Genomic DNA, 27,924 nt, shown 5'->3' on the forward strand with positions numbered 1-27,924 from the left:
AACCAAAAAAAAGCAACAGCGAGCACTTACTGTACAGAGCCAAAGTAGAGCGTATAATTTTCCGTACGCGACAGTTAGTAAAGATATCACAGAACAAAAAAAAAATAAGAGGTAGACTGATTTCCCAAAGACAACCCGAGTGAAAGCCAGACCCCCAGATCAGAGATGTCAAATCAGCACCCGGTTGATGAGGTTAGCTAACGGAACTATTTTTCCCCGTTTTTTATTGATCCTGGATACGGACGGGAAGGATGGTAAACTAGTCGCAACTTACGTACACAATAATTGCAAAACAAACCAAAAATAAAAACTATTGTACACACGGGGGACATAAATTGTGAAGCATAACCGATAGTTCGTTCTCCGTAGGTTAGAAAATCTCTGTGTGTGTATGTGTATGAGTGTAAGTGAGTGTGTGAGTTCGCAGCTAATGGTTGCCCACAATGAATTAATATTTTTTGAAGCAGCTTCACGATTGAAAAAAAAACCACGATCGAATTCGCGAAATTTGCTTATAACCCAAATATTTTACCCTTCCCGAGAGTATATATCAACAATCATTCCAGCGGATAAGTTCTAACCTATTCTCTACTACTGAGAAGCTAAAAAATGGACCTAAATGATGACCGAGAAAAACTGTAAACAAATACTCAAGCAGAGAACCGAAACATGTTGTTCCACCAGAAGTAGAAAGTGAATATTTAAAGAGAGAGAAAAAGTCAACCACAAAAATTAGGAGAAAAAAAGTTAGACATTAAAGCAAGAGAGCCTACAGGTCAAGTTGGTGATTTGTTTTTCCATTCGTCGGTTCTACAATTGCAAACTTGACGGCAATGGCGGCTGCTTAGAGCAAACGGTAGCGTTAGACGAAAATCTAAATATTTATTTTTCAACGAATGGCGTGGGCGGGGAGGCGGAGGCGACAATCCGCGCGTGGTCGTCCGATGTGAGATGAACGAATGCCTCGGGAAATCTCGGAAAATTGGTTGATGACGTTTATTTATATTTTTCTCGTTTTTTTCTGTTTTTTGAGGAGGCTGAACGACCCTTCTCGAGCGCGAGACAAGAGTCAAAAAAACGATGAATATTTGATGAGGGTAAAGAACGGATTTTTCTTCTTCTGTGTTTCGGGTTGCTGCTGAATTAGATTTTTTCTTCTTCTAAATTTAGCACAGATACAGAATAAATCGTCTCGAGAGATGATGGTAATCAAAGACATTGTTATTAATTTGAGAGTTTGAGAGCTTCTGACTGGGTTGGTTTGCGATAAGTGAATGCAAAATTTTACACGTTGAAAATGAAACCTCACAAATTTACAAACAATTTCTTCAAGGTATCAAAAATTTATCGCTTAGTAAAACGTGATAATTGTTCAAAAGCAAAAGCAAAGAGTTAAAATAGTAAAAATCATCCAAAGTTAAATCAATCCATTTTCAACATAATCCGTGGCTTTACCTAAAACTGTCATGAAATTGAAGACAAGTGTTGCGATAATAGAATCTGGTAGCCTAAGTTGAAATTTTGATGATGAGATTTCTGAGTAGATTTTTTTTTGGGTGTAACGCTTTTCCATTGTACGAAAAACCGCTCATGCGCCATCTTATTAATTTTTAACAGTTAATACTAGACTTCATCCCTCGGTTTCAGAACTTTTACTCTGTTACTCACCCGTAATCTCAGCGCTTGTTTTGAAGCCGCTACGGCTGGCCTAATACTGCATAACTAACCACGGTTAATTTAATCGTACGCAGATTCAGTGTCTGGAAATAGAAAGATTCAAATTGGCAAGCACCTCTCTCGTGAATAACACCAAATAATTCACTATATATTCTCAAAAATAAGTAATCCCGATGGTAGTAGTATTTGGTCTGGTTGCAGTGACTCGAGAGGACGGTAGCTCCGACACAAATTGCTGAAGCAGTTTGGAGCGGTCTTCTACGCAGGTAATGCACTTTCGGTTGACGATTCTTGCACACACATCATTTCTTCTTTTCTCTAATGTATCCTTATCCAGCAGCCTGCACTTCTCTGTATATGAAGGAAGCTCCACGGGATCAGTCCAAGAGTGGCCTCGAAGTATGTAGCTGATGAACCTTCTCTGTACAGACTCGGTTTGTGTAGTCCAAAACCCAGTATAAGGACTACAAACAACTGCCGCCGTTTCGAAAGTAGAGCGTACAAGCGAGTCCAATGGTCTCAAGCAGTACGCATCACGGAACTCATTAGCAATTTTCATTACAAATCCCAGGATCTTGTTTGCTTTGGAAATGATACTGCTGTAATGATCGTGGAATATGAGCACGGTATCCAATAGAACACCAAGATCTTTAACAATCGTTACTCTTTCAATATCCTTACTGTTAATGGAGTAGCTGTATTCGATTAGGTGTTTTTCGGTTGAAGCTGATTACGGAGCACTTGGCAAAACTGATACCGGGACGGTTACAAATATACCATTCATGGAATACGTCAATCAGTTTTTGTAATTCAATACAATCATTAACTGAGTGAACTACATAGCAGATTTGAGGTGATCAGGCGTACACGATTCTGCATCCTGAAGCAGTGCCAAGCATACATCGTTGTAATACAGCGAAAACGGCAAAGGTCCCACATTGCTACCTTGAGGTACACCTGAAGTACTTCGGAAATCACGGTATTCTGTGTTCCCTAGTTTTGCAAAGAAGAAGTGGTTTTCGGAGAATGATTTCAGGAAAAAAACATGCTGATCCGTTGAAATGTATAACGTAACACTCCTTTGCAACGAGCCACCGATCATGAGCTCAGACAGTTTTTATCCAGCACAAAGCGATGTAATCCCTCGAAGGTTGGTAACATCACTTTTGTTGAAGTAGAATACTGCCGTTCTACGCATAGTTGTCCCATGTTACTTTTGGTCGATTTTCGTTTTATCCCCAATGAGTCTATTTTCATGTATATTTTTGAGAAACTTTCAAAAATAACATTCTTTGTTCCGAAAGTCTTGAAAAACCATATCAAACCTGTTTGTACCATCGATGATTTTCTACACATATTTGTCCCACTAGATTTTTTCTATTCTAATCGATCCCACTAATCACTAATTTCCATATTAACAACTTGGGAAGTGCTACAGAGCAATAAAAACTTCTCCTTACAACGTTTGGCTACATCACGGGTGTCAGAATTTCGGTACCGAAAATCACTTTGCTTGATTATTTAAATGCGGTACGTTCACATCTTTGTTCGGAATACCTAAACCGTGTGTGCTGGTTTGTAATCTGAATGCCTTTTCTTCATGAGATTCATACTAATTGAAAGTTATAAGAACTGTCTTTTGTGTAGCCAAAATGGTGAAAGCCTAACAACGTTCAAATATGGGCATTCTGAAAAAACAATTCACCTTTGTAATTGTAAATCATCCGATACTTATTCAATTAACTAAACTCTTATCTCGACTATCATCACCTGCTTATAAAGACAACACGATTGGCGTGATCATTTTCGTGAAAAATTAAACAGCCTTATATCCCCAAAACGAACTTTGTATTGGGAAACATCGAATGCACGTGGTGGGACTGATATGCGTAGAAATTACCTATTGTAAAGCAAATTTCTCGGCATTATTGTCCCAGTGGGTATTTTTATGGCAAAGAGTGTTAAACCGCAAAACATTCAACTAGACTTATTGAAAACAGTCTATTGCAAGGTAAAATTGCTTAGAAACCCATGACTGCATTTGTCACATTGGCGCAATGCGTAAAAGCATTGTAAAACTTTAACATCGTTTTTCTCGTTTGCATGACTTGGAACATGGGACAAATATGCATAGAACGGCAGAATACATCTCTCAGGAAGTTCGGCTACATAGAGATGTGAAATGAAACTCTAAAACCAAAAAAAGTGAAAAATATGTCCAATTTCAAATGCTAATAAATCGATTAGTATTCGATGGATTTTCTTCAACCTTGCAGCAATAGATTGGAAAATCTTCTAAGATTCTTCCCAGAAGAAGATAATTTTAATCTTATTATTCACACTATTGTACTATTGAAAATAATCAAGCCTTTTTAAAAACAAAAAATTCGACCTCTGATTGGTCGTTATATGATTGCTTCCCAAGCACGGTCGATAGAATCATATTCCTTGAAATTAAAGTCATGCTAGTTGGCCTATATAAAAGCTTGTTTCACCCGAAGCCGCTCATAATAGTTCTAGACAGCGACAACAGCAGTCGTTCTCCCATAGCAGCAGCACTAGCAGTGCAGTGGATACCAGCGATGGCGGAAGGCGGCCACAGCTGTGGCGTAGCAATGGATAACGCACTAGTTGCAGCGGATTCCTGCAACAATAGCAGCTGGGCCAGCTGATACAGGGACAGTGGATACCAATGGCAGCGTGTAGCGGCCACAACTGTGGCATGGCTATGAATAGCGAACTAGTTGCAGTGGATCTCAGCATCGATAGCGGCTGATGCAGTAAGGCACTTTAGTGAAATGCAATCTCTGTGCGATAGTGCGCACTAGTAAATGCATTCAATGAAAAGTTGACTCATTTTGACAACACGTGAGCCGTCTAGTTTTGAGTGTTAAATCAGCATATCATTGTTTACTTTATCACAAGGAATACTTTATTCGCCCTGTCAGTGATAACGCAAAGATGTGATCGGCATCTTATCCGATACTAAAATGAACAACAAATTGTCCTTTTCAGGATGAAATAAAAACTTGATTGAAGAGTTATTGATTTCTAGTGAGTTAATTCACATTTTTAAATTTGTAAAAGTTATAAATTTTACTTCATCTCCGTGTCTCAAAACGTACTGAATTATCTTTTCCTTCAGTCATGAGCACGATATCCGAAAATAAATCAACTCAAAATTTAAAAATTGTCAAGCCCCAACCATGACAAGCAACTTTCTAAATTATTGAAAATGGTCAATTATTGTTGAAGCGCAAAATTCAATTGATCTGATTAGTCAACGTTTATTTACTAGAAAAAATGACTGACACGCCGGGTTATCTTTCTTGTAAAAGTATTCTACTTCAACCTTGCGGTCGTGGCTTTGCACACAACCCTCCTGTTATTTTTTCTAGAACACAGGAAAAATACAGGACCTTTACCAGCATTAGACGACCCTGGATTTTGATCATCTGATCACTGCTAATAAAGGGTTGAAACCAATGAATTTTGGATTCAGTAGAGATTGGTCGTTATATTTTCAAGGTTTTCCATTACTCGCCGATGGACTATTGCTGCACCAGACGAATAAAGATGGCTTCGGCTTCTTGCAGTTCCTTTGAACGAATGTGATGATGATGCAGAAGGCTCAGATTGTAAGTAATATTTTGTGAAGGAAACGATACCAATATTTCAAAATGCGTAGAAGTTTATGATAATTCGAAAACCTGCGTACTAGCGAATCGATGAACGAAGGCGCGGTGACGGCTGCTATCACGTTAACTAGTATCTGGCGTGCTTTAAAAAGTGCATTTTCGTTCGTTGTAGATATTTCTTAGTTTGGCAAGAAAGAAGGTTGAGATGTAAACAGGGATTTGCCAGTTGAATTCTGTAAATCTTCACTGGATTCCTGGTCACTGCAGAATAGAGTGCAATGAAGTTGCAGATGAACCTTCATTGATCCAGAACCGTTTTGTGGTATCTCAGAACTAAACTGTTCTGAAGGCTGAACTAAAGAAATGGAAACAACAAGAGATTGCAGCCAATTGGAAAGCAGTGAAATCTTTTAACCAATCAAAAAGATTTATAACACCAAACACAAAAATTTCTCAAAAGTTGCTGAGTCTCAATAAGAACGATCTCAGTATATTTACTGGCCTAATAACTGGTCACTGTCCGAGCAAACATCATCTTCTGAAAATTGGTTTCACCCAAGATGATATTTGTCGCTTCTGCAACTAAAAAAGTGAAACTTCGGAACATTTACTCTGCAATTGCGGAGCACTAATTAGACGTAAACCTCGTATCCAAGCTGTGAAAGCTTATTTAGAAGTGCGTCTACAACTAGTGACCATAACAAGGACGAGGAAACTCCTCCTTGCGGGCATTCCTTGATCACTGACATTGTTACAGACGAATCTCCCAAGGTTGCTGTGATCACTCTGCTAGAGAGCATTGCATGTATCCAGTTCCTTGAAGTGTGGTCGATTCCCTTATTGGAGAGAACCGTATTAATTGATGCACAGAACGTGTTATCGAAGGCTCCTTCAATATCAAGAGAGGCACATAGCGCCGTCTCCCGATGACTCAGGGACTTTTCAATCAACGTCACTAAGCTGTAAAGAGCAGTTTCTGTTGACTTGCCACTTTGATAGGCATGTTGGTTCCTATTCAGCGGGGAGTCTCTAAGGAACTCATCACGGATATATTTATCCATTATTTTCTCCATCAACTCGAGAAGTGATGAAGTCAGACTTATGGGTCTGAAAGTTTTAGGTAGGGTTTTGTCCTTTCTTCCAACTTGGTGGATAACCACTACCTTCACCTTCAGCCAGTTATCCGGAATATGGGCAGGATAAAGCTGGCTCTGAAGAGGTTTATGAGTTCGGACATGACAGCTGCGGCCAATTTTGTAGAAAGATGGGTAGTATGCCGTCTGGACCTGGAGACTTAATAGGGTCGAGTGAGCTTAGAGCCCAACCTATTAAAGCTTCCGTGAACAGTCGACGGGCCAGTAGGATGGACTCCCGAGACGCCATATGTCTCGAATTGTCCCGCCGCGACCCATCACTATTCAGTTCTTCAGTCTCTGTCGATCCGGGAAGGTGGAAGTTCATGAGAACTCGGCGTTGTACTTAGTGAGGGACGCTCTGTAGTCGTCCCAGTTAGATGTGACTTTTGCCCTGTTGAACAACCGCCTAGTTTTCCGAAGAAGGTCACTGAGTTGATCATTCCCCCAGGTTACGTCACGGCATACTGACCGCTGTGTTAGTGGACAGTTTTCATTTAAAGCATCCATGATTCTGTTTTGTAGATCATTTGCTGTCGAATTCAGGTAAACTGAATTTCGAATGTTGCTTTAACTGAAAGTTCGTGAATCGATCAGGTGTTCCTTAAAGGAGCTCTCTTTTCAGAGGGTTTGCCCTTTATATTAAAAAGAATGTGCCTGTGGTCCGACAAACTAGGTTCATCGAAGACATGTCAAATTTTAATTCTTTCAGAAATAGAGGCGCTACACAGAGTGAGATCAAGGACCTCCTGTCTGTCAGCGTGGGGTTATTCCCTACATTACATACATTGACAAGTAAGGTATTCAAGTAGGTACTCACCCCTTGTGTTGGTATCCGAGCTGCCCCAGATCGTGTGGTGGGCATTGGAATCGCAGCCGATCAGAAACGGCTTGTTGATGGCCTTGCAGCGTAGCAACTTCGGGTGGCGGTATATCACTTTGGTCGCCCGGGAAATAGGCCGACGCGACAACCATCTCCTGCTTTCCTCTGGTTGTCGGTGCTATAACCGTGACGGCAACGACATCGCGTTGGATAACTCCTGTTTTAGGTAAAAAATTTAGTTCTCTATTTAGCAGAATTGTAGTCCTTGGTTTGGATTGCGTGTCGAAGTAGACTAACCTACTGTTAGGAGCGTTAAGTCCGAGAACATTGGATTCGTTGATCCACGGCTCTTAGATGAATGCAGCCGCTTGCTGCTCTCTGGCGAATCTCCTGCAAAGAACACCCGAGGCGCCTTTTGCATAATGGAGATTCGTTTGCACGCAACGAAGGCTGCTCACTTTGCAGTGAAGTTGCCGTCTTTGTCCGGATCGGAAGATGATCCGGGTATTGGCTGACGGCTGTCAACAGCGGTTTGGTTGGTTGATGGAAGTTGCTCTTCCTCAATGTTCGGCTTCGGTTGCAGCAGTCGACTGGCAACAGAAGGTCGTCCCGCACTCTGTGGCGGTTTTTGACTCCGGGGGGGTGCGACTGTTCGGTGGTTGTTGGTTCACACTCTTGCGAGTCTTCAGCGGAACCGTCCGAGCAGCCGCGGGGTTGCGTTGTTTGGGTGGTGACAGGACACTCCCGAGGAAGCATCCTGTGCGTACCTTCCCAGCCGCAGGGTTGCGTTTGGGTGGTTGTGGGGCACTCCCAGAGGAGCTTCCCACGCGGACCTTTAGCCCATTCGCAGAATCGCTTTGCCTGGGTGGTGGCAGGGTACTTCCGGAGGAGTTACCCGCACGTACCTTCCCTGACATTGCGACGGAGTCTTTCCTACCTGTGACGTTCGGCCTTCCACTTACATTTCGGATGCGTGCTTTGCCGAAACCGTAGTGCAGTTCATGGTTTCCACTTTCGATGAGTTTGGCCGATTCTACGTCAATATCCAGAACTAGCTAGACCAAGGTCTTTACCAATTTGTGGTTACAGACTCGCCACATTTTGGTAGAGAGATGGTCATTCTGATTCTGGAGTGAACGAAGGATTTTCTCGTCCGGAGAGTTCGCACCTTCCGCGAAGTAACCGACATAGCGTCTGGCCTTCGGTACGAGGGAAGGTACCTCCCTTTCCAACCACTGCACTGTGTCGGTGTCGACACAGGCAAGTTGAAGGAAGCCATTTTTCAGATGGCAACCGTTAAACTCGGGCTTGGTGGTTGGATTTTCCTAGTCAGCAATGTGATCGAGGATGGAGGTCCGGACAGTCTGAAGCTGGTCCGTTGAGAGTAGGGAGCAGGGGTGGGTATCAAAAGTAACCGCAAGGCTTATAGCTCCCGCCATGTCTCTAAATGTGGCCGTCGGAAGCGGCTTCGGACCCAATGACCCCAAACCAGTGCCGTTCCGCAGTTTTTTAGGCTGTGGACACTTAGTACTGGTATTTGGGGACACCAAGTCGTCCGACCGCTGACGCTTGACGGCGACTTGGTTTGTTTGAGCAAGCTGCTCTGTCGGAAGGAGAGCCTCGGGTTTCCCTTCGTCATCGGGCCTTGTCTCTGGACCGGGAAATAAATCTATTTGACTTTCGTCATTCCCTTGTGGAAAAAGTAGGATTAAGGATGAAGCAGAGGGTCCTCCTTCCAGCGATTTGCTCTCGAGGTTGAAGTCGTTCTCATGCTCCATATCCTCCGTTCTGCCCGGTGCGTTTGTTTTTATGGGACTGCGCTCTGATAAGTCCATGGGTACTGGCAAAGAAAGGCTGCCGGTGGCCGAATTTTGTGAATTGATGTTATCTAAAAAATTCCAACGAGTCACTGGATAAAGAAGAGTCCGCTGCATCAGTGACCCGCGTGATGCAGTAAGGGCGCATTACTGTGAAGGGTGCCCTGGTGCTCCACAGGCTCCGTTAGAGGCTGGGTATTTGTTAACCCCCCCCCCCCCCCCCACGTCATCCTTCGGCACGGGTCGCATAACACCTTAGCTAAGGGCTTTTTACCATTGGATTTTACGCAAAAGCCATAGTTAAGAGCTGTTGTAACCATCCTCGTTTACAGGGGCTTTGGACCCTCTGCTCCAGTTCTCAATAATTCAAGCCTATTCGTAAAGGCTAGACTGAACCAAGGAGAACCGTAACAGGCGTAGCTCTACTGCATTGATACAACCTAGCTTTCACCGTACTCATTTCCGATTTAACGACCCGTTAGCTTGCTGCATTCGATCGTTTTTTAAATTGGAAGATCTTTTTGATTTCGGCACATCATCACACGCAAAGAGAGTTCGTCGTAGTTTTTAGTTACATTAACAAGTGCGTCTTAACGATTACGACTATTTTCCTCAGATGAATTTTTAACAAATAAAGAATATTCCAGCTACTTGTAAGGATATCGAAGTAAGGTTTTCGAATCGGTTCTTTGTTTGCTAGAGGCCGTCACGTTTTACAGTGGGTCGGTGGCCGCTTTTCCAATTATGCCTCTGTAATGCGGCTTTATATACTTCCGCCTTATGGAATATTATGCCCGCTGTGCTCAGTCATTAAATATATCTCTAAGGACTCCTAGCAGCACCATGTTTTAACGAGTTGCTTGTGTTTTTGTCTACTACATAGGCCAAAAAGTCTTTCACTTACTAATAAAAAACGACAATTTTTATGAAAAAATGGTAGGAGGTATCTAATACACGATTGCATAACTGACAAAGAACTAAGCACGAGAAGAGAGTGTTCCATAAATGAGTCATAAAGCCTACTATTGCTTGCTCAACTCAAGAAACTCTTCGTTATTTGTTTAGTTACTCTGAGGAGGGCAGTTTGCTGTTCAAAACTGAATAGTGCTACCCCGACAGTGGAGGAATCAGGCACTTTGACAAAACGAATAGAAAAGTACCGCGCTGCTACCGAGATATGTCAAGTAATTTGTTTGAGCCGAACACAAATTCGGAAAGCCAACCGACACTGGCGCAACGCGCTGCTGATACTGCCGCAATCCGCTACTGCTACGGTCACAATCCGCTATGCTACGGTTAGCTAGGTTTAGTATTTTCTCGACCTGTTTAGGGAAAGCCAGCAAGCGAGCAATCAAAGGACGTGATTTTCGTTCCAACCAAGCATGACAATTTTCAATAGTGCAATAGTTCGTATAATCAAACAATATTTTTCTGAATTTAAGAAGATGCGGGTATGATTTTATAATTTATTGCTGCAAGAATGAAGAAAATCGGTTGAAAGCAAACCGACTTATAAACTTTTAATGTAGTAGGCTTATTAAAAACGTAGCTCTACGTCAAAAACTAATTTAATCTTCGATATACTCTCCATTTAGAGTGATGCTTTTATGGTAGCGGTTTTCTAACGTTTCAATACCAGTTTTCTAATGCTCAACGTCCAGTTTATCAAAATAGCTGTTTGTTTTTAGCTCTACCTCTACTTTCAAGTGAAATCACCAGCCAAAGAGTCACATTTTCAACGGCGTAAACAAGATAAAGTCACTCGGGGCTAAACCTGGCGAATAAGGAGGGTGAGAAACCAGGTCGTAGCGCAATTCTTTCAATTTATCGGTCGTATCGCAAGCAGTATGGGCGGAAGCATTGTCATGGGTAAAAAGCACTTTTGTCACATAATGTACGATTATTTTTAATTGAATATTTTACCAAGTTCAAGATTGTCGATTGATGTTATGCCTTGCGAATTCCAAAATAAACAGGTCAACATCTTACCGGCTGAGCGCTTCGAGCAACAAAAACTATGCAAAAACCAACTTCGCCAACTACCGAATGGGCTCATGAGTGTAGCGGTGTATCCATCCATGTTTTATGCATTGCAACTGAACCTTGAGAAATTTGTTGCCCAAATAACATTATATAATAACATAATTGAGTTTTCCAACTAAATCGTTTTCTCTCATAGAATTGAAAAATGCTATTCAATGGCTTTTTTGACCAATTACACAATTCCTGAAATACCTGTCAAATTATCTAGCAGTGACAAAAACTACTCAAAAAGCAACAAACTGCTAAAAATGGGAGCTGAAACGAGGCGAGATGAGACGTTAAAATATTAATATAAAAAAAAAACATTTCTTCTTTCATCCTTCTCGAAAAAAAAGAAAGCAATCCACGAACATGTTCTACCAATTTAAAGCGTCAGTAAAAAAAACTGAGAACAAGCGACATAATCAAGGCCGGCAGCCTACTTTGGATGTTTCGAGCGTTTGCCTTTTAGTTTATTTTATTTTTCCTCCCTAGTGAAACACTCTTACTTTTTTTCTTCGCCCTCACATCCAGACATATACACAAAAAAGGAAACCGTTCAAATCCTGGGCTACTCGCGCTATTTCAGCTGCATGTTTACTTTTATTCGACTACAACAAATATTAATTCCACAGATGAAATAACCTTACACAGCCCGCCCCGGTCTGCATCTGCTGGCCATTTCCCCACCGCCTTCTCGTTGATGTTGAAATTATGAAAAGCACATAAAAAAAATAAGCTTTACGTGTGCTGCCAGACCACCCCCCCACCCGTGATTTTTCGTTCCGTCAGACCGGTGATGTTGGAAAATAATTTAATTTAGGAGAAATCGTGACGCACCCGGCTTGTAGCTTTTAGCAGCCGTTTTTGTTCTGTTATTGTTGTTAAAGCATATGCCAAAGTTGAATGCATGCTCTGAGAAATAAAAAGGAAAGGGTTTTTTTTCTCAATCTCTCGAGCGAATGAACGTGAAGCCCCCGCAAAGATCGGATTAATTTCCATCCAACCGTTTCGCAAAAACAGAAAATTTAATAGAGATAAATCAAACGAGCAAACCAACCGAAACATTCCTTCTAATCTGGTCAATTACTGTTTGATAGTAAGGTGCAAATGTAAGTTATTTTCTACGCCCCCAATCAACATTAATGGATAACGGAATTTCGCACCAATAATTGGAGCGGTGATTTATTTAAGTGTTCGGACGAAATTGGACGAGAGTTAAAGTTGAACTAGGTTGCGTGGAACTCTAAAGCAACCAAGCCAATACTGCAGAAATAGAACGGATTAAATAGGAAATTTGATATGATAAAAAAGTAAAAACAAAACTATACAGCTTTAAATGTCGTTTGAAACACACTAACACAAGTATCGTTTTTCCGAGTTGTGTCCTAAAAACCATACAGCAAGTTTGAACTGAAAATACTAAACGTAAACATAAGCCCATCATAGTAAGCGATCCCCGCAGTAAACACGGTAAGAAATGGTATGTTTTATGTTCGCTGTCCACTTCAGACAACAAAAATAAAAAGAAGAAAAAACGCCACCGACAACATGTTGGCGGTAAAATCTACTGTAAATAGAAAGCTGTTATCTCTCAATGATAAAATAGGAATACTAAACGATACAAATGCAACAGCAGAAAACAAACAAAAAAACTGTCAAACGGAACGAGGACTTAACTCCTAAACGAAAATAGACAACAGAAGACAAATCTGACAAGAATCTCAATGTTTCATATCTATACGTGAATGATATATTTAAACTGCAGAGAAAAAGAAAAAATAAAAAATCTCCAAAAAAAAAGAACAAAACTTCTAGGCTACAAGTAATATATTAAACGAAACTAGGTAAACAAACAAACTACCGCTCCGCGGATCGACACGACAGCTCTCGGTAAGTTTCGTTTGGCGTCTTCTCCGTTTTATTGTTTCAATTTGTGACATGCAGGTGTGAGTGTGTTAACCGTTATACGCAGCTTTTTTCCAGCTACCCAAAAATGAATCTTCCAAACGACATGTAAAGGCACAAAACGAAAAAAAAGAAACCTAAAAACCTTAGCAAAACGCAATGCGCTTGACGGAGGAACTAAAACAAAACAAAACAAACAAAGCAAAGCACGCTATGACACATATCATTTACTAAGCAATACGTGGCTACATGTTAAGTGATTGTGAATCAAACAAAAAAAAAACAGAGATTGTAATGATAAAATTAGGTAATACACAAGGTGAATACGTATTATAGCTGTTGAAGTTGGTACCGGATTGCTCTGCTGTGGGTGTGTGTGTGTACGTGTGTGAATGTTAAACTGTGCTGTAGCAGGCTGTGATGAGAGATATAATCTAAACTTGTTTACGTCAATTTTTTTGGTTAGCCTAACGATGTTTCGCTTATTACAATAACTTATTAGAATATTCATAATTAAACGGTGTTAGAAAAGTGTTTAGTAAAAAGTTGGTGTTCAGCAGTGGTTTGTTGTTTATAGGAGACTATCTGACTGTAGAAAAACCGGAGAAAGTGTTGCCAATTCAACTTTTTGCGTTGCTCTATATCTGATTCCATTTCTCAGTGCTTTGCACCGAATAAAATATTAGGGTCCCGCAGCGGGACCGATCCAGTTTAATATAAACTTTTAAACGGTTCCTGATAGCATCGTAAACACTGCCAAATGAGGCACTCAAACTTTATTGGTTGAACTTATGAAACCAATTTTCTCGCTAATGGGCTTCAATTTTACAGCCATTCAAATCAGCCAGCCTCCGATGATTGCTGCCAGCGTAATCCAAATTATTCCCACTCGGGGATGACGCGAGTCCCTACAGAGCGGAATGAATACAACGTATACGCCTCTATCAAGCCAGAATCTCTAATTAAAATCCATTACTCTAAACACATGTTCTAGCAAAGCGACGACCATTCCTCGCTGCGAAGTGCACATAGATGAAAGCCGGAACGTCTGCACCGTTATTGTCCGGCGAAAGAAGAGATGAAGCTGAGCCGCGCGTGAACAAACTTCATCGAGCGCGTTGGAAAGCTCTCCATTAATTATTCAACCGCCGTCTGTCCCCTCCTGACATGAAAAAAACCCACGCAGTACCGGTGTTAAACATTTTCCGAAAGCGAAATAGTTTTGATACACCTTCCCCCCACTGCCCCGGGGGCAGCCGAAACTAGAATGTAATGAATGTTTACCGCAAACAGTTTCGTGCGTCACGTGCATTCACAATGGTTCTGATCACTATCTTCCAGTGTCGTTCTGTCACATGGTTTGGTGTTAATGATTCATGGCCTGGCAGTAACCGGTGGAGAAATGGTTCTTTCTCTCTCTTTTTCTCTTCTGTTGCGGTGTGAAACCTGTTGTAACGTGGGGGACCGTGACCGACCAACCCGGAACAGAAATAGAAATAAAGTACGGTCGATTATGATATAATGTTTTGACAAAAACATTCACACTTGCTGAAGATTATCTAGAAGCATCGTTATTTGCATGTATAATTCCGTTATTGAGGCCTACTCAGTGTCAGTATAGTTGAATATTGCTAAAGTTGATTCCGAGGATTTATACTCGAGAAATATTATGCTATTCATTAATCATGTTTATTCGTTCCGACACGAATCAGTTTGATTACTTGGTTGACAGGCCGTGTTCAAGCTTTATTTATCACAATTCGTTTCTCTTCACTGAATCGTACGCTGCTTAAAAATCTACGAACAGATTAGGTGCTCGTTAGTTGTATTCCTCGAATTTTTCAATTTGTTCCACTGTCCTGAGGAAGAACCTAACGCAATTGATGACCGATAAACATCTATCTTCAATCAAGACATTTGGGCCAAGGCCAATTTGATGAGGTTTCGTCCCTGGCTGCACCGAAACTCATCAACCTTAGGCAACACAAACATTGCAAGAAAACCAACTCTTCCAGGTTTTAACAAGGTACTCGTCCCTGGCTGCACCGAAACTCATCAACCTTAGGCAACACTAACATTGCAAGAAAACCAACTCGTCCAGGTTTTAACAAGGTACTCCAAGTACCAAGTTTCTGATGTTCTGATGGTTGCAAGGCGCTTATTACTGGTTACCATGTAAATTGTTTAGATATCAATTTCGCCGATACTTTCTTTATTTTCATCGGAAACCCGTGGCTTATAATGTGTCTATTATATATTTATATAGATGTAAAACTCTTCAATCTCACTTTGATCTTCTTGTGATTTCCAATTTAGGTTTTGGAAGATCCTCGAAAGAATTCCTCTCCCAATACTTGCGAACTGCAGTACGCTTTGGCAATAAATGCTTCTGGTATAGTTTATGTAGGGTAATCGCTCCATTATTCACCTCAACAGCTAGCTGTACCTATATTCATCTTATTTCTCTCATTTGTCGTCAAATTTCTACAAATGTTTGAAAGTAAATTTAATTGCTTCTCGATTTTGTCAAGTGGTTGAAAGTTATACGTTGAAAACAACGTAAAATTTGACGATAAATCGATCCAAAAGGCGTGATGAGATGAATATAGGTATTGAGATGAATATAGGAGCGGTTACCCTATGACACCGAATCGAATAAAATTATTTGAGGTTTTTGTCACCGTCTAACTTTATTCTCATTGGATGGTTGATCTTTCTCGGTGAAATATACACACTATATTTGTTTTACATGACGTTTCGGCGTACTGTTATTCAGCCATCGTCAGATATGACAAAACAACATTTTTCTCCCACCAGTGTGTAAGCAAACCACACTGTATATTTGAACGAGAAAGATCAACCATCCAAAGAGAATAGAATCGAATAAAAGTAGAATTAAAAGCTGCATATCTACTAATTACTGTGAATTTCACTGTGTTTAAATCAAAAGGTAAACGCGTTATCTCTTGTACCAAAACCCGGAACAGCGCGTACCAGAAAACGAACCAAGTCTGTTGCAATTTGACAAACTTTTATTTCGTAAAAGTAAAGCTACTTACTTTACCTAGGGCTTGTGAAGTTCTTTAACCTTGATTCCAGACGTCTCATCTCTTACAGGTCGCTCTCGATTCGATTTAGCCTTTCTTCTCGCAATACTTTAGTGGTGTCTGATGCCAGGATAGTTATTTCTGGAAAGCCTTTTAACCGGATTATCGCCTTTCTTCTGTACTCCGATGCGTGGCGCCTCGATTTCGTGACACTTTTGGAAGATTTGCCGCAGCTTGGAGAATTGATCCGTTTTCAATCCCCTATCCACAAAACCGACCTGATAACTTCCCACAAACTTCCTTGCTAACCATTGTTTTATCAACATTGCGCTACAGGGTGTAATGAATCGATCGGACATCAACACGCGGAGTACGATTTTCAACAAATACAGTCAACAACACAACTGCGGCGGTGGCAGAACAGTACACCAGACTAAAACGCGAAGCAGCGAGGATTGGGTTGCAGATAAATACGTCTAAAACGAAGTATATGCTAGCCGGCGGAACCGAAGCCGACCGAAAACGCCTAGGCAGTAGCATTACGGTCGACGGCGATGAGTTCAACGTAGTCGATGAGTTTGTCTATATTGGCTCACTGGTTACTGAGGACAATGATACCAGCCGAGAGATCCGGAGGCGTATTATCAGCGGAAGTCGTGCCTACTATGGGCTCCACAAGCAATTGGGGTCGAACAGACTGAGCCCCCGTAACCTGTACAAAACGCTCATACAAAAGGTTTTTTTCTACGGGCATGAAACGTGTGCAATGCTCGAGGAGGACCTGCGAGTGCTCGGAGTTTGCGAACGACGAGTACTAAGGACGATCTTTGACGGCCTGCAGGAGAACGGAATATGGAGGCGAAGAATGAACCATGAGCTCGCGCAACTCTACGGTAAACGCAGTATTCAAAAGGTGGCTAAAGCTGGACGGATACGCTGGGCAGGGCATGTTGCAAGAATGCCGGACAACTACTCTGCAAAAATGGCATTTGCCTCGAATCCGGTAGGAAGAAGACGACCAGGGGCGCAGCGGGCAAGATGGGTAGACAAGGTGGAGCTAGATCTGGCAGAGAGTATACGGTGTCCCAGGGATTGGAAAGCGGCAGCTAAAAACCGAGTGAATTGGAGAATCTTTGTAAATCAGGCCATGTCATTATGACGGAATGCCAAATAAATAAAATAATTCGCAGAAGCATTGTAGGCTACGTTGAGAATCGTGAGTTCCTACATCTCTGCTCGTCGCCCTTTTCGTTAAATTAGGCATATTACCACAGACGAACAGACGTACCACTTCGTACAAAATTCTAAAAAAACACGGTTCCTACTAACTTGTGCGACACCTACTGGACCACAAAAGATAAATTTTCAACCTTTCTGCTGTTTTGGCAGCACGGCTCGCGATAGCTGTCAACTGAGTACCACCGCTGCGACGGTATTATTCCGCACAACTGAAAAACGTTTGAATTGACCGTTATTTTGATCCACGAAAATAATTTCGTCTGTTTGTCTGTGATATGATTACCTTCTTCCACTATTTTGGTAGATGTTCTATATCCCAGATTCCGAAAAAGACAGGCTCTCGAGAGAAACAGGTCTGCTGTCTTTGTATCTGTTTGTATCGCTCCATATTTTGAGGAGCCCTTTGCTGCAGCATTAATGCCCACATTACATTCTTCTTGTCTAAAATTGACTGACTCTCCTCGTCGAAACAGTCGTAGCGTCAAAATTTCTCAACGAACCCAATAACACGTTTCGCCGCTCTGTTAGTGGCTGCTTTGACATTATTCCAGTAGTCCTCTAGAGCAGGGATTCTTCAATCGTGTTGCGCGGAGCACCTGGAGCTCCGCGAAGTATTTGCAAGTGCTGCGCTGTGTTTTTGATCAAAATTAAAACCAATTGCAGAAGAAGTTTTTTTTCTGTCAGACAGCTCTTTCCTCGTCGCCGTTAAACCTGCAAATGTTGTTTTCATCGCATGACTGCCAGTGCCTCACTGGTTATCAGATTCCCTTCCGTGTCGTTGCATTTGGCAGGGATTGGTGTAGTGCAGTTCCGAGTATCGTTGACTACTTTGTAAAACCCTCTAGTGTCGTGCCTAGAACCGTACGTCAGCTTCCACAAGAGATCGTTCTTGTGTTGGTGAAGACGCTTTTTAGCTGCTCTAGACTCTCAATACGTATTCCTCATTTGGCGTGTCACACATTTTGCTGACACCACCGTGCAAACACTAACCGCAAGAACTAATCCTATCCACATGTGCGTTTGTGTCTCAGGTGACGATATTTCTATCATGTTTTGGAAACTCTCTGCATGTTTTTTCGAAAAGAACCTTTGAACCTTGTTTTAAATCAGCGGATTTGTCTCTTGTCGGTGCGTACTGTTCAGGTTGTAATTGAAGAGTCTACCCTTGATTCTAAACACGCATAAGTGGTCACTGATGGGGCTTCAACCTCCAACTAATTACACGCTTGATTGGTTTTCCTTACATGACGAAATTGACGCCTCGTTTATCTCTGTTGTTGCCATTGTAGTAGATGAAGTATTTGAAAGTTATCTCCGCGGTAGGATCTACTGCTCGGAACTAACGATCTCCCGTGTTCGGCGATCGCACATCCTGGATGACTGTGTCTTCCACCTCCACATTTCGTTGTTCTCTGTTCAATATGTCCACACGTGTTGGTTCGAGTATCTTACTGATATTCCAAGTAACGATTTTACAGTCATTGTCTCTTTTTGTTTTTCTGGGTCATACCAACAGTTTCGATTCGTATTTACGACTGAGTTGTTCGTAGTAGGATATTAGTTCAGCCGTCCGCTCCGAATCAGACGCTGTTTAACACTGACCAAATAGGCGATTACAGACATTCTTCTAAGTTAGCATACGACCGAGATTCCCGCCGAGGTTGGGACCTGATCTGCACTAAGGTTCTCGTATCCCAGAACCCCGAGGAGGTTAAGATAGGAACGTCCTCGCTAGAGGCGACAGGTCACAGCAGTGCCTTGATTTACACTGTAGTCAAAGTGTTTGCTAACCAACCTGCATTTCAGAATCAATTTATTCATTGAATTACCAATGCAGGTGCTCCGCCAAATATTTTGGCTTGAAAAAGATTTCGAAACCCTTGCTCTAAGTGGTCATCGTGCATACTTAGTGCCGACTTCAGGAAGCTTAACCCATTCCCCGCGGGTGATGCTATATGACATCAACTAACATATAAGAGTTTGAATGTCATTTCGATATAAAACTGATTTCTCTCCGCGGGGATAGGGTTAAGTTGCTCCAGATTATACCGTGGTGAGCGACAGTAGTAAATGTTGTTGACAGCAAAAATCGCATTTAAATCATCAGTAGATAATGGTCAGAATCCACGTTTGCCCCACGTGAGGGTTTTGACGGCGATAATATCCAAAAAAATGATATGAGATGCAAGAAAAAAATGAGGTGAGCATCAGTATTAACCTGCCATTTGAATGAATTTTCCAAACAAAGTTTTGAATTAATCCATGCATTCCGTGCAATCAACGTAGTAGCCCTATGTAGGAACTCTTCCCTCCAATATTATTTTTTGAAATGCGATAAATTGTTCATTGAAACAGGCCCGGATTTGAGGGGGGGCAAATGCCCCAGGCCTCCCGATTGAAGGGGCCCCCCAGTCCTAGGGCGACCTTTTTTTTTGCTCGTCACCTTCCAGAACGATACCTCTAAATCTTTTAAGAAAAGAGGGCCTCACAAACAAATTTGCCCCGGGCCCCACAGCGTCTAAATCCGGCCCTGCATTGAAACAATGCTTAGCTCATTCTCTGTCTTTAAGGTAAATTGCCATGAATAAAATGAAGCTTAACACTATATCGTATAGTTTTTTTGAATCCACATAATTGCCAATCTTAACCCGAATGAAGCCATTGTGTATGCAGATTTCGCTGAAAATTATAGTGTGACGATTCAAAATGAGATTCAATCTCACTATTATACATAGCAAATTATTATTCTTTATCCAATCAACTACTGTGACAAAGGAGTTTCACATCACAAAACCCTGATTCTCCTTTTTAGACCATAATTCTGTATATACCTATTGTTGCTTCACCATATTGTTCTATTTTTAAAAATAAATCTTTTCCTACATTTTAAAAGTGTACGTTCACACTAATATAACTTCACCCATATCCCGTTAAAGAAAAACAATTTTCACATGTATGTAGAGTGGAATTTCCATGCCGTAATCAATACTTAACAATATTCAATTTGCTTCGAGAGTAAAAATAACTCACAAAAAAGAACAGAAATAAATATTAAAATAAAAAAAATAATATCTAACATCGAGCATGATGCATATATTATTATAACTAATAACAATGAAAATAGTGCGTACTAGTTGCATATTCAACTGATTACAATATATATTGATATGGCATGTTATACGCATCCACTTGGTCTCAGGCTACTACGGAATGCATAGGATATTTTGAAACTGCGTTCGAAAAATTCGTTCAATTGGTAGGTTAACACTGATTCTCACCTAATTTTTTTCTTGCATCTTATAGCATTTTTTCTCAGCTTTCCAATGCTGGTCTCACATTGAAAATCGGTAGTTGCAAACACGCCCAAAATTGCATTTTTCATCAGAAATCCAATATGGCGGCCAAATTCAACATAGTGGCCAACATTCTGATCATTCCAAATGAAAGCCCTATCATTCCTCTTTACAGAAAAGTGTTACTTGTTGCAGGTTCCATTACAAATTTCAGAGATATAGCTCAGATAAATCATCAAGAATTGCTGAAAATTCCACTTTTCTAGAAACTATTTCACCCCTTGGTGACCGAGGGGTCAACAAATTCGATCAAAGAAAAATGGCATTATCATTTTTTTCTCTATTTCTAATACCTATGTACATTTATATGAAATTTGAAAGACCTTGTGCATCTGCTGGCCTGGTTTCATCGAGAATTGCTCTGTACAATTAACAACTTTAGGCTCTAATTATTAACCATTAGAAAGTGCTCTGATCCGACGTAATTGATGAAGAAGCACCGCCTGTTGATAAGAACATGGTCACTTCGATTGGTCATGTTGATGTGTTTACGGGAAATGAAGGTACTTCGGATTACCAGTTCTCGGTAAGCTACAAAATTGATGCATTACTGGATTTTGTTGTATTACAGATCTTCCTCCCAAAACTAAGCTTTTGTTTTTTAATGACGATTTTGATATCGCACCAAGGACAGTTGCCTTAGACATCAGTTGGTCAGACGATATTGTACGTTGCCTCTGATATGACGTGGCATCACTAATCTTTCAGCGGGTTCTAAACTGTTCGAGATTCTAGTTATAGATATTATACTTTATTGTACCTCCTGAGAATTGCATTTCCACCACGCAGCATGGATTTAAGCCGAGCTGCTAAGCTTATATAAACCTACTGGAATTCACATCAAGGTATACCTCAAACATGGGACAAGGAGCGCCCTAGAAAGCATCCCGTCCGTTCCTCAAATTGCTGAGGTCGTCCTTATGTGATAGGATTTTACGTGTGAATCTTGGTTTTTGTGCTTCGGTGAAATTCACTAATCTATCGGGAGTTCACTAATGTATGTTCCGCAAGGTAGCAGCATGGGGCTTTTACTTTTCGCGATTTTAGTCAATGATGCTATGCCACTATTATAGGTTGATTGCCAGTTTTGCAAGATTTAAAGTTTTATTTAGTAGTCCGTACAACTAATGACTGTTTCCGTTTACAAGCAAATGTTATCATCGAAACTGGCATTCCACCATAATTTAAGCCCGATCATCTTCGAATGCCGCATTGATGGACTTGAGCCGAAGAGTTGACTGTATGTACGACCTTGATACCACTTTACTTGATACCATTTTTACTTCTCATTTGCATTATTCCAACTATAAAATCGGAAGCGAATCAACAATTGGAAATTATTACGAAAATCGGCCGTGACTACAAAAATCCTAACTGTCTGAAAGGGCTTTGTTCATTACGACCACGACCATTATTAGAAACTGCAGCATGATTTGGATTCCCTATCAGCCATCTTGGTGTCCATGGATAGGTAGTGTCATTATAAAATTTGTTCGATTTGCATTTCGCAATCTACCCTAGTTTGATCCGGAATACCTCCCTCCGCATTCTGATCTCTATCGATTACGTAGCCTTGACACACTTGAACGTCGTCGGACAATTCGCAACCATTGTTGGTAGCACACTTTTTAATACCAGGTCGTTAGTTAACTAGAATTTAGTGCCCACGTGCTTATATCTTCGCTGTGGCCGGATGTCACTCTTTTGTTTCCGGATGATACTTTGGTTGCTCTAATGTTTATCAGCTTCTCGATTCAGAGAAGTTCTTGGCATACTTCAATGAACTTGTCTTTGGGGCAACGCAGGCTTGCTATCTTATCGCCCGTAGAGCAAATCGCACCGCCGCCGAAGGAGATTATGTAACCGTTGTTGGATCCCAGTGTAATCAAAGCTGTGTCCGAAAAAACCTCGAGGTTTGCACTATCTAGTCTGAAACAGCCGAGCATTACCCTTCCGTCCGAGCAACTAGACACTAATCTGTGCATCTGGCTTCGTAATCAGACAAAGTTAAGATTTATTGATTCAGTTGTAGCTCTGTTTTTGTATAGACAGGAACTGCCGCAATGTCAGCCTTCTGAATGAAGCCATGGGTGAGCTTCAGTTTACGTCATGTGACTACTCAATTTTCGACTTACAGCTGACGGCCCCTGGGAGTGCTTCAATGGTCAGTTTTCATCTTCGTTGTCTCTTTCATTCTTCTGTAGGACTTTGGAATCCTCTGCTGCCTTAGACGGTAACGCCTGTAGAACACTAGAATCAGAACTCCCCAGGATAACGATTGTAGAAGGTTTTCAGGCGACTTCTCGTCCTAGCTTGAGAACGTCAGTACCGGATTGCACCAACTCCTCCTCAATAAAACGAACGTCTCGACTAACCACCAACCTGTTAGAGGCCAGATTAATGAATCTGTAGGCTTTGTGAAATATTCAACGAACGTCATTTCTTTTGACTTGTTCTGGAGTTCGCTACGCTTCTTCTTAGGTACATGAAGAAACGCTCTGCACCCGAACACGATCAGATGCGAGACATTCGGCTGGTGTGCCCCCACCAAAGCTCGTAAGGTGTGATCTCCACAGCACGCGAAAAAAGGTGGGTTTTTTGATATACCGCCGTTGCGGTAATTCCAGAATCTCGCCACCTTTCCCGCACCCAACAACATGCACCGACTTGAAACGTGTCGATAATGTATTGGTTGCGTTGCTCCGTCACTCCACTTCGCTGCGGAGAACATTGCGGTAGAACTCCATCGCTCGAATTCACCCCTCTGCAGATAAACCTGACCTGATACGCTTGGGATACATTCCGAACTGTATATGGACGTAATTGCAGTACTCCACGATCCGGTTAGCGACTTCGACTTTTTCCGTTAAAAGAAAACAGTACAGTAGCGACTGTGATAATCCACAAAAGCAACAAAGTAACGAAACCCACTCATCGAGAGTATCTCCAATGATCCATATACGTCCGAGTGGATGAGGTCTAACCGTTGTAGGTGGTTTTGGGGAAGAAAGCCACAGCAATTCGCAATCTGCCACAGAAATCTCAGTGGCAAGCTCTTTCTTCATGAGTATTTCGAGCACATCCGGTTCGCGATGCCCAAACTGCCGATGCCTCGTGTGTTAGTAACACCAGTGCCAGTACAGTGACCGCCACTACACGCTCGTCAGCCAACTCTACTTCACCTGTAGCTGGCCTGATGTCCATGAAGAAATCGTTATTGGACATTTTATGTGAACTAGCACCGTATTGAATGATCGAAAAGTTTGCCGCGGTGACGTTTTGCCTGCTTGTTTCGTCCAGCAATCACTCCCGGACGTTCTCAGTAGCTAACGAGCTCAAAGAATTCGGAAATCCTCGCAGGACGCAGGCTACCATGGTATCTTCTTTCAGGTCCTCTCCTACACAGTTTCTTGTAAAGATTCTCCATTCTCGTGAGGTACTCGTCCAAGACGTCCTCTTCCGTCTACCGCGTCAAACACATTCGTTAGAGGAGAGAAACTCTAGTGGATAGAATGACGTTCGTGTGATCGTTTGGTCATTGCTGCCCACGCTTCTTTTGATGTTTGCTTGAATAACTTCAAATTGATGCTCCTCCTGCAGCAACAGAATCGTTGCACGAGCTTTTTCATCGCATTCAATCCATGCCGCCAAAGAACCAGCCACTGCGCCCGCTATGGTTTCACCGTCCTCACCTTCTAGTGTTGCGTGAGGGCCGTTTTTTCTCGCAAGTCCACATATCTTTCTGGGTTGGTACCGCTTTGGTCCGGAACTTGCAGGTTTTGTAATTGGAGTTATTGAGCTTCGTGGAATTTTGAGATCCCTCCCAACGCAAATAAGGCTCTACTTGCAGAACTTCCAGGACCGATCTTCTTGGTGGTGGAGAAGAAACTTTAACGCGTTGCTAAGGCTCAATAATCTATTGGCAGAGCGTGTAAATGGTAAACCAATCTGGTAACAATGGATTGACAAAATATCTTTTTCTATTACGGCCACATGATTATTGTGAATAGAGTATTCACAATAGACTGTTTCGATAAGTTGGATCCTTCAATTCGTGTTTATTTTAACACAGAGATTGTTTTTTGGAATACACGGGGTTTTTTTAGTAAGTTCTGAAAGATTTTGCTTTATAGATGGGACTCCAAATGTAGCAGGTCCTAGGCCTAAAAACTTCCCAGTATTGTCCAAGTACACGCAAAAGTTGTATGGTGCGAAACCAGTACAAAATTGTGCGTTTTTAGCGCAATTGTTGATGTAATTCGGAACCAGTACAATGATTGCGTGTTGGGCATAACGCAATTAATGCTCTAGCGTTGCTCCAATGTATTTGGTAGCTCCAAACTACTACACCTAAACAGTTTCAACTGGTATCAAGCAGCATTGCAAAGCGAGCGAGAAGTAAAACCTTTCTCCTCCTTTCTGCTTGAGGACGAGACATATGTTACGCTTTACAAGTCTTTTGCACACACGCCTTCGAGATACTTTTTCTTCTTCATGCATTTCCTTTGATAGCAGCAAGCACGCATCGACAGTATGAGTGAGACTAACAACACTGGCATCTAGTATGTACAGCACGGGTGTCTCGCTCATTTCGTGAAGCGACGAGACATCGTCTTGCGCGTCGCAACCCGAACCGAAAAAGAAGCGAAAGAGCAACCTGCACATTATATGTGACGTATCTAGTCTCGTCGCACGTGCATGTAAAATCTACGAGCAAGAGAGAAAGAGCAGTCACTTATACACTCGATGTGAGAAATAAAGTGTCGGTATATGATACATATTCTGATTTCAATCTATGTCAATGTATTCGCAGTACAACTGTTGCGTTATGCGTTTCACACATTTATTGTGCGATTTCTGTGCAACATTTGTGCGAATCGGGAAGACACAATGATTGTACAAGACTTCAACTTTTGCGTGTAGTTTCTAAATGATCGCGCAACATATGGCAGAGCGTTGTCGTGATAAAAAAAGCAGTTTTTCAAGCTTGAACCAAATCCATGATCATCGAACGCGAGCTCTTCTTTATTTTATTCATTTATTTATTTATTTTTTAAATTGAAACGGATCTTTGATCGAATGTAGCTGGTGATGCCTCTGAAGCGACTTGTTTCAAGTTTTTTTAAATCTTAGTGGTTTACTAATTCAGTCTCGGTGGGTTTGTAGTATTTCAAGATCTAAACTAGAGACTTAGACATTACATAAGACTTAACATCGATCCATCAGTCTTTGGTAGAGTATTAGGGGCTTTTATTTACTACACATTCGTTATCTAGGATTTAAAAGTTAAGTAAACTGCCCTGATTTCACTCAACACCATTCATTTTATGCATGTACAAGCGTATTGATATATCAAGGGTGTCAAAATTTGGATCAGAGAACATAAAAAACAATAAAGTAAAAACCTAAACAGATGTCATGAAAGCGTTTTCCTCAATCACAAATCTGCTTCAATAGCAGAATAACCGAAAACTATATGATCAACGTCATAATAAACCAATGCTTTCAAAGTGACGCACTTGCTGTTCTCTGTTAAAAATAAAAAAATAATTGTAATTTCATTTCTAAACATAATTTTAGACCAAGATAGCAACCATAAATTGTCTCATGAATTAACTATCCATCATGGCGGTACACCTTTCATCATTTTCTCCGCTCGAAGTCCGGCCGGCCGGCTTCCGAGGCTCGCGTCCTTCCTTTCCGAAATGGACTCCGCCCGGGGGCAATAAATTACCCATACACCTTTTCGCGTCCTTCTGAAATAAATACCATAACTGGCGCGCATAGTCGTCACACTGGTATGGCCACCCAAGTCTCCCGGTCCAAGTAAAGGGAAGTTCGGAGTTGTCCCGACCGGGCGTTACGTGTAATGAATTATTCATCGTGGAATTAGTTTCGGATGGCACAAAAGAATGGTCTGATTGTTTTCGGACTATCCTTCATCGGGTGTTGGCGATACGCTTGGTCAGAGTCGCCGAGTGTGGTTGTAAAGTGGTACGATAAACGGAATCGGTTGGCAACACTTTCTCTTTCAGGTTTACCTTCCCGAAGGGGATAATTGAAATTGGAACAAGCAGCAGTAAGAGTCTCGTTGAGTTTCTCTACTTTTCCAGGGGGCGCCTAGAACGCAGATGTATAATGTTTCGATGTAATTGACATAATGTATCACCGGGGTTCAGGGTGAGAAGTGAGCGATGCATGAATTGGCGTGAATGAATGCGGAGAAGGCTCATAAAAACGGAATCGTAAAACATGTCGAAAGCTGTCTTGCTCGCGGAATGATATACTATTTATGAAACAAAAAAAATGAAAACGACATGAATATAAATTTATATTTTTCTACAAACGCTAGAGTATTCAACCGTACAAAAACATAAAAGTCACGAGAACAATTCCATTTCGAAAACCAAAATTTTAACCTAAATACACACATCCATTTTGAAACCGAATTTAACAGCAACATTCTGCTCTCGCCGGAATCTGTCAAGAATCATTCCATCCACCTAATTAACCGCCTTCACTCATAATCCAGGTTTGGTTTTGCCCCTCCTCCCCGGTTATTGACACATTCACTCACCTAACCTAAATTGTACCGCACTTGGTAACACATCGTCGTCGCAGTAGGCTGAAAAAGCTTTCGCCCGCAAACGAGGTTCCATTCTTTGGGATTTCTGCTATTCATCCGGGGAAAATATTTGCACAGAAACCGGAACCACCGAAATATTTTCCTGTTAGACGAAGCCCTCAGCTAGCGAAGGACCGTCGCAGCACCACAGAGCGGAACGGAGACGCTGCTGGGCGGATATACACAAGCACGTACACACATACGCCCGCACGTAAAGTCCAACCACGTGGTGGTTCTTCTCGCGCCGGAAGGAAAACGTGCCTAGCGGCATTTTGTCTGTCTTATCTCACCTGCTGTTGTTGTTATTTTGGGTGTACCTACGTCTCGTGTCGGAACGGTCGTCTTCAGACGCTTCAGACTGTTTGTGACATAGCGACCGACCGAGCGTTTCCGAAAATTTATCCTTGCTTGGCGGAAGGACCAGCGAATTTTAATATGCTAGGAATCTCTGGAACAGCTGGTAAGGCTAACACTCCCTTAAATAACAGGATTAGTGATCGGCAACGGAACGGGTAGAGCCGACAGTTAAAGACAGAGGTCAAAAAAGTAAATCAAAAATTTACAAATTGCTCTTTCAGTTTAATTCAATAAAAATAGCAATGTGTACGCACGACTTTGTACCCAGAAAAAGCTTTTTTGTAG

General features: G+C 41.6%; 1 protein-coding gene across 10 annotated transcripts in view; it reads left to right on the forward strand.

Moving 5' to 3' along the window:
* Window positions 1–27,924, forward strand: part of LOC129726403 (uncharacterized) — a 513,997-nt gene that overhangs the window by 469,385 nt on the left and 16,688 nt on the right. For all 10 annotated transcript variants that reach the window (XM_055683104.1, XM_055683076.1, XM_055683040.1 and 7 more), the window contains one exon: window positions 1–27,924. This exon is cut by the window's right edge and continues 16,688 nt beyond it. The gene's annotated coding sequence lies outside the window, so the exon portion shown is untranslated.

Source organism: Wyeomyia smithii, chromosome 1 (assembly GCF_029784165.1).
Source record: "Wyeomyia smithii strain HCP4-BCI-WySm-NY-G18 chromosome 1, ASM2978416v1, whole genome shotgun sequence".
Taxonomy (NCBI): domain Eukaryota; kingdom Metazoa; phylum Arthropoda; class Insecta; order Diptera; family Culicidae; genus Wyeomyia; species Wyeomyia smithii.